The sequence below is a fragment of the Anoplopoma fimbria genome, chromosome 21 (genome assembly GCF_027596085.1).
Source record: "Anoplopoma fimbria isolate UVic2021 breed Golden Eagle Sablefish chromosome 21, Afim_UVic_2022, whole genome shotgun sequence".
NCBI lineage: Eukaryota > Metazoa > Chordata > Actinopteri > Perciformes > Anoplopomatidae > Anoplopoma > Anoplopoma fimbria.
The window spans coordinates 9,263,382-9,271,944 of NC_072469.1; the positions used below are offsets into that span (position 1 = coordinate 9,263,382).

Genomic DNA, 8,563 nt, shown 5'->3' on the forward strand with positions numbered 1-8,563 from the left:
ATACACATTTTTTGTTACATTCAGTCAGGAACACTTAGATTTAACCATTTATTGCAACGAATGGAGATAGAGGTATGCTTGGTGCTGATCGCTTGAGATGCTCCCTGGATTAGAGAAGCAGGAAATCTAAAGCCAAACATGGAGCGCACTCAAAAAAACGGTATAAAAGAGTGGGCCCAAAGCAAGGCATTGGTGTCGTAGGGATCCCTGAAGAGGGAGTCATATTTAAATTTACAGCCTTGGTGTGAGAATGAGCTGTGATTAGTGTGTGACTGATTATAAACGATGATTAAATCAGGGGCTGTCCTGCATGAACTAACGCAATGCTTAATTTATTGCTGTAAGTAATCCAGTTTAAATTCAAATGAATCTGAGTATGACGTTTGCAGTGCTTTAAATCAATTGAAATGAAAGTTTATGGAAGCCAATGGACAACTGAAACCGTAGACTAAACACATTTAAATGTTCCTAAAGGAAACAATAGCATGGTTAGCTGCAATGTAAAGTGTAAGCAATGGCTAAAAAACATCTGGAAAATAATTGGTATGTTCTTTTAACAATTGCAAGTCATGTATTACTGACATGACTTGGGGGTTTTCAATGCTGTATCCAAAACAAACACTACACAAATCTGCTCTGTTGATGAGATCACTTATAATGCTGATATCACAAGGAGACTATGAGCCGGTCACAATACCCGGTAGACTGTCTGAATTGCAACACAGGCAGGAAGCGAAGGGTGATTAGTGGATGTCTGGGTGACTTACTCTTTTTATAAGGTCAGCGGCGGACGGTAGGTGGTGGGGTTGTCCCGTCCGCTGAACGCTAGCCAAGCCTGTGCTGTGGCCCGCATGAGTCAGAAGCATAATGCCAGCTGATTCTGGGAAATAAGACAATGCAGGACGTCGCCCTGCACATACAGCTTTCTAAGCAGGGAGGCACTTGAAGGCTGATGGACGGTGGTGGGAGGAGAGCGTGGGCAGGACAAGAAGATTCTTTCAGTCATCTGGCACTTAATCTACGCTTTATTTCAAATAATGGAGTTTCCCTTTTGATTTGATGCCATTATTTGCACATGTGTATCTCTTGTTTCAACTATAAATTCATGCTCAATTGGGTGCAATTAGATAATTATTCACAGCAGCTCGATCTCTTTATGCTGTAGGGCAATAGTGAGTCTCATTTAGGGTTGAATTTTATGATTATTTTCACTGTAAAAAACAGTGAAAAAAGAAACTGCCCAAAGTTAAATATATAAATACCCAAACCACAACTATATTCAATCTATTGACTGAAACAGCAAATCCTGACATTTCAACATCTGGAAGTGGAAAATGTCCGTTAACAAACTGAAATATCTCAATAAATACTGCAAGGATTGCCATGAAATTTTGGACAGACATTCATGCTCCCTAGAGGATGAATGCTTAGCCTGTAAAATGTTTATCCATTTACTGGATGGACTGGAACATTGGGTGCAGACATTCATAATTCCCAGATGATACATCCTAATAACTTTGGTGACCCCTAGATTTTTCATAGCGCCATCATGAGGTCAATTTTTTTATTTGTCTGACACTTTGGTTAATGACCAATTACCTGCAAAAACTAAAAACATTCCCATCAGTGTCAGCTCTAATTAGTGACTCCTCATCAGGTACGGAGGCATCAAGCTAACGCAGGTGTGTGTGTCATTGACTAAATAACCGGGTGGCACCGATGGGTGTGGCTGCAGAATTAGTGCACAACTTCAAGCCAGACTCAATCAAACATGTATAGATATGTAACATACCATGCAGGCCAGCATTCTGTGCAGACCTTGTGACACTGAAAACAATATCTGCTAACCTTCAGCATGTTAGTATTGTCATTGTGAGCATGTTAGCATGCTGACGTTAGCAGTTCGCTAAAGCCAGTATACTCTCACAGAGCTGCTGGGGGCTGAAGACTTTAGATTTGGCTTGTGATTTTGGAGTCTTAAAATGGGATTTTGCAGATATATAGATATATGTGCACTATTCTCCAAACTAAATATAAAAAAAGTGCCTTTTTAATAATTTTGGCCATAAATTGCCAATGCAATTCCCCCAAAATCCAAGGAGACTATTGCTATTTGTATTCCACCATCAGACCAAATTTTAAATACACTTAGTTTATAATGATTTGAAACAGAGATAAACAGCTAATCCTCACATTTGAGGATTTGATTCACCGATCCAAAATGTAAACGCCGGTTTCATCACTTCAGTTTGGAACCATTTTGACAATAGTAGTCATAGGAGAACGTAGCTGGTATAATGAGGGCCCAAAGGGAGGTATGAATAGTGGAGCTGGATTTAAGCTGTGTTAACTTGATCCACTGGCACCAATCAGACTCCAGTGTAAGATGATCCTCCTCAGTGAAAGTGATGTCTCCATCAGCTCACAGATAAGTAGATCTACCGGCCATTATCATCAACCAAACAACACTGGCTAAAAATAGCCAGTAGGACTGATTCTCCTGCCGTCCACAGTATATCCACTGCCTGGATCACCAGAACTATATTCTCCCCCCTCTGAGAGCAATCTAAGCACAATCTGTAAAGTAAGCTGTCTTTTCCATTATGCGGTGACATGCTATTACAAGCAAAGTCATTCATTGTCTTCCTCCACCCAAATGCAGCCATGCAGAGACAGCTCACGGACTTAAACTCATTTTCACGAGACAGAATGTCAAACAGCTGTGGTTCAGGAAGAAGCAGGAAAAGTATTTCTGCTTTGCCACCAAAGCTTCATCCATGAAGAACGCCTCTGGTTCTGGGCTTTTGATACTCAAGAGGCTGAGTGAGTGTGACAATGAAGAACCCAAGAGCAATTTCATTAGTGGGTTTCATTTAACATCTCTGCAACAAACTACAAACAGGCCTTGAATCTTTATAGATGTTTTTGCATCAAATACAACCAAGTTACTGTTTTTCACACGACATTCTAGACAAAGTTGTCCTCAGTGTTGTTGTATGAGTCCAGTCTGGCACTGTTGTGTCTATCCGGCTGTCCTTGCAGTCTCTGCTGCTGATGGCTTTGTCCTTACGGTCAGACCAGCCGTGCAGACAAAGCTCAATCAGGACAACTTCCTCTTGGTTCCTGTAGAAGAGGGTGCTGGACCCTGACGATAGAGAGAGGCGACCTAGACTGACTTCGGAAAGCCGTCAGACCGCTTAATTTAACAATAAAAGTTGTATTTTCTTCCATTAGTCATCAAAAAATACCCTGAAAATAATAAATAAAACTGAAATTTCAGACATCTTACTAGACTTTTAACTCAGTATTCCCACACAGAAGCACCGCAGTCAGCAGTTACTGCTTTACGTCATCTTGGGTGTGCCGCAACCAACTTTGCACACCTGTATTTGTGCAGTGTCAATCTCTGCTTCATTGTTTGGAAAGTCTTAGAAAACCTGGATCTTTAGGTCAAATTAATATCTGGGTCATGTCCTGAAGCCACTCCAGCGTTTTTTTCTAACTTGACCGAGCTGAGAATTGAATCATTGCTCAATTCGGAGGTTGTGCTATTTTTCCTCAAGGATATATCTGTGTTTGTCCCAGCTCATTTTTCTCTCTGTCGCCCTGTTTCTGCAGCTGGTAAACCCAGTGGTGCTACTACCCTGCTTTACCACAGGGATGGTTTATCCAGGTGGCTGCTTATTTGGGTTGTGCCAGATACAGTACTTGGCAATTAAAGTCTTTGTCTTTGTCTTGTTGGACATCTTTTTCCTCTCATTCCTAGAGTCCTCTGTGCCATCTGGCAAAGTCTAAGAAGGCTTTCTTTAATGTTTTACTACAGAGCGTCTCTCTATCTACCACGCGGCTCTGATTGATGGAGCGCTGAAGAGATGGTCGCCCTTCTGCCTGGTTCTTCCATCCAGGCCTCTCGGACTGCCAGCTTCAGAAAGAGTCTTGGTGGTGGTACCGAACATCTTCCATTACATCTCTGGCTCCATGCCTCGAAACGATGCTATCTAAGAGGTCCACAGAGGATTCCCTGGACTTAATAGCTTGGTTTTGACAGGTGTGGGCCTTTATTTATTATGCCCTGTGAAAATATTGTTGGTCCACACAGATTCAACTTACTGCAATGAAGAATGAAGTAAAAGCAATTTGGGATACTTCGGCTTTGGTTACATATGTGAAGCAGGTATTTCTGCATTTAAGATTCAACAGAGTGTGTTCGCTTTGTCATTATGGGTAAATGTCTAGAGAGTGATGGAAAGAAAGGTGGTACTCCAGCAATTCCTTGTTGCTTTTACACAAACTTATCGGACTCACAATAGATAGATCAGGGTGAAAAATTGCACAATAAAAAAAAAAAAAAAGCAGAGGCCAAGATTTCTTCACCTAAGTCATGGGAATGGGTCAAGCTCAAATTAAGATGGCTCCTTCATTCCCCATAATGCAATCACTAGCTTTTTTTCAGTTTTTCTGTCTTTCAAGCTCCTCATCTGTGCTTCTTAAAGCGTGCTGCTTTCTGTTAAGACTGCAAGACAACAAAATATGTAAAAAGTTGAGGAATAGTTTCCGAAGCTACTGTGCTGAACCCAACATGTCTGCTGTCTGTCACGCTTTGCACTGCAACTTACTTACAAACCTGAGTCAAGATTGTTAAGAAGCAATGACACTTGGTGACAAACTTGTTTTGCTTTCTGGTGTAACCAGGCAACGACCAAAACAGGCCTTCAACTGCAGATAATAAGACTGCTTCTGTGAGTCACAGCAACCTTTCACCTCCAGCACTCTGGTCAGTGGGCGTCTGGCAAACCCCCCCGGGCTTCTGTGAGTGATAGCACGACTTCACCCTCCTCCTCCTCCTCCTCCTCCTCCTCCTCCTCCTCCTCCTCCCTGGGGGGGGGGACAGCGTGAGGGATAATAGATGAGCACAACTTTCTCCGGTGAGAAATACAGCCTGCATGAACAAACTCCAAATTCCATGACACTATTAATAACTCTCCCAAATGCTCATTAAGCACTTCACAATCAATATTGACCTTTCACCTTGTTTAACCTGCAAAAACAGAAGGTGATAAACTCTTCCCTCATTAATGCCATCAAAACACAATTAGCTCCCCGTGGCTTCTGTCTCTGGCTGGCATATTTACTGTGGGATCCAGTCCCATTATCAGCCAAATGGATTGTTTTGCTTGAGGCACACCAACCATATCTGTGGGCGGCTTCCACTTGACAGTTTGACTCTCACTTTAAGGCTATTTCTGAGCCCCCCGGGGCCCACCGATGTGCTGATAAACTCATCCGTCAGTCGGCTGCTCAGACTCCTGCGAGGGCACTTCATATTGGTTTGATTTGATGAACCCGATGGCCTCATTAAAATCTAATTTGGCAGATTGTCTCAGAGGTCTGCCGTCGTCAGAAATATGTGGCGAGCTGTGGATGAAGCTCACCGGCATACTGGTCACTTTTACACGCCAGCAGCTTCAGTGTGGACTCAAAGTACTTTGAAAATGCTGGGTACGGAAATGAAAAAAGACCAAATAGACAGTTGGGGGAGGAAAAAATTAAACATCTGAAGGATTTTTTAGAGCGGAGGATTTCTCCTTTCAAGGAAAACACCAGCTTAAATGACCACTGTGAATCACAGAGGTTTGGACGACTGACAGCACAGGAAAAAGGATACAGAACGTGAAAGGGACTACAGACACAAGATGACAACGACTTTCCAGAAATCACTCACACCTCCAGACATTTCATACTTTACTGATGACAAGTGGAGCACAAAACACTGTGAAAATCATGTGAAAAGACCCACTCACCATCAAATGCAAACACTTATTCTAGCAACAAAATGTGAATTTATTAACAAAACTTGTCTTGGGCTGATGGGCTTATTCACTTATTCAAATTAACATTTACTGAAGACAGAACACATTCAATGAAATACATCTGTGGTTGTTCAGGTAACAGTTCCCACTTGCATGAAGTCCTTATTCAGTAAGTTTGCTACAAGTAAACAAACTGCATATTTGTGTTTTATTATAACAGAGCTAGTTAAACTGCAACAATTACCAACTTTATAATCAGCATCTCTAGTTTAATGCACTGGCATTTAATTTGCTGTAAACAGGAAATAACAGTCTAAAAGGGGTGATCTCACAAAACAAATGGAGACATATTTTAGACTGGGCTCTTACCTTGTTATCAATGTGTCTCCATGTTGTAGTTGTGGCTGCAGGATGAATGAGGATGAATCAATTGGAGAGTGTAAGTTATCACAGATAAACGTCAGGAAGAGCGGAAAAATCCCAGCAGATGCAAATCTTCACCCAAAAACAGCGTGCTGGTATCCGGAAACTGCGCTCAGTACTGAAGAATTTACAAATACAAGCTGTGTTCAGACAGACAGAGCTCCTCTCCTCCCCCGGTGCATGATCCAGAGCTGTGTTTACAGAGAGGTACAAACTGCAATGGTTGATGTGTTGCAGAGGAAAGTTTTTTTTTTCCACCCTGCTCTTTGCTTGTCTCCACACACACTACAGAGAGGAGCTGAGTTTTTTTTTCTCCCCCTGAAGCTGCGCCTCTGATGTCAGCAACAACGTGAGTTCCAGGAAGTGGTGACGCTCTCCGGTGGTGCGTTTCCCAGGCAGTGTCGTCGAAGTGCGGGAAGCAGCGCCTCCCCGTGGACACCTGGAGCAAGTACAACTGCTGCAAAAATAGGCCTGTTTTTTCTTATTCTATAGCAGTGGTTCTCAAATGGGGGTACGTGTACCCCTGGGGGTACGTGAAGGCACTCCAGGGGGTACGTGAGATTTTTAAAAAATATATTTAAAATTAGCATCCATTCAAAAATCCTTTAAAAATTGTTATTTAATAAATATTCAATAAAATAAAAGTGTAAGTTCATAAACTGAATTTAATGCAACAATGCAATCGTCAGTGTTGACAGTTTAATAAATCAGACACTGATGGCAGAGCGCTTAGTATTACATCTTTTTTTCAACCAACAAATGCTTTGCGCTGGTTAGGGGGTACTTGGCTAAAAAAGTATTTCACAGGGGGTACATCACTGAAAAAGGTTGAGAACCACTGTTCTATACCAATACAAACACCACCAGAAACCTCATATACTTAATCACTAAGAATACATGTATTTGTACTTACTTATAGTAAAAAAAATTACCGAAATGATACAATACATGTTTTTTTCATTCAATGAAAATTGATACAAAATAAATAATAACAAATGTGCATATAAAGTATGCGTTTTCACAGTTTTGTATTTATTTTAAAGTTTGCAAAGCAGCAACCGTAATGCCAGATCTATTGGTGCTTGAGGATATCCACTTTGAAAGTTTAAAGACGGTATAAAAAATAAAATGTTTGGTTGCAGATTTGCCCGTTGTGCAATCTTTTAGAGACTTTTATCTGAACTCCAAAATAATTTGTCTATATTCTGCTTTAAGCTCTTATGCATACATGCCATTCCTGAAAGTGCAGAGACACATTTTGTAGATGACAGTCAACATCTGCAGCGCTTGCAGATGTTGACTGTCACCTGATGAGCTCACCTACAGTTTGTGTAGATACTATGCCTGACGGCCAGAGTGGCAGTACTTTCTCAGGACTTGAGTGCTCCTCTGGGTCAAAGGAACAGTTTAAGTAAAAAAACTAAAAAGATAAATGGTGGACTAATGACTCAATCCTTAAAAAATAAAGAATTACCATTGACAAAAAGTTCCTCCCTTTACTGTGTCTGCAGAAGCATATAGGAACTTGGATCTTGCCTGTTTACATCTGTAAACCTCTGTACAATTTGGACACAACTGAGACCCCCAGTCATTTATTTGTCTGTCAGCGTGGACAGCTTGTTGTGTTGGATCAGCAAGCACGTCAACGTGAGCTCCAGACTAATGGGCGGTGTAAATTAAACGGACCAGGCAGCGGTGTATTGTAACTCATTATTTGTTGTTCTCTTGTCAGACTGCCAACCCATGACATTGAAAGCTAGAAAAAGGACTACCTGTGCACCAAAATCATTTATAATGGGCACAAAAACATAACCCCGGGCAGTCCTGTCTCCTCTTTTTGGCATATTAGACCAGACAATCAGAATAACAAATGCTCCACTGACCTTGTCCCCAGCATCGCTCTCTTCAGATTAGCTCTACACAGCACTGTTTTATTGTGATCAGACATGCCCTTGTACAACTGCTTCAGTGCAATGAATATCAAGTGGACATTTGCATCTCTCCTAGGACTTGTAGACTGTCTGCACCACTGAACTATGCTGTAGATGAACACCACAGGCAGCTGTTATGAACAATAACTCGCTGTGTGTTTGTGTTTCTTGTGGCTTTTCTGAGCATCACTTTGGAGAATGTTTGAGAGATTTGCAGGATGCCTTTACAGCCGGTTTTATGAAAAGCAATCAAACTGATTTTATATATTATGAAATAAATTAAAACAGGTGAAGGGCAGAAGAGTTGTAGGTCAACAGTCAAAGCTTTTTTTTTACTTCCGATCCTGGGGTTGTGTTGTGCTGGGAGTCCCCCCTAATGGGTACTGGACCAGCCTTTAC

General features: G+C 41.5%; 1 protein-coding gene across 1 annotated transcript in view; it reads right to left on the minus strand.

Moving 5' to 3' along the window:
• Window positions 1-6,538, minus strand: part of map3k22 (mitogen-activated protein kinase kinase kinase 22) — a 36,409-nt gene extending 29,871 nt beyond the window's left edge. The window contains exon 1 of the mRNA XM_054623016.1: window positions 6,180-6,538. The gene's annotated coding sequence lies outside the window, so the exon portion shown is untranslated. The remainder of the gene's footprint in view (window positions 1-6,179) is intronic.
• Window positions 6,539-8,563: the final 2,025 nt, after the last annotated feature.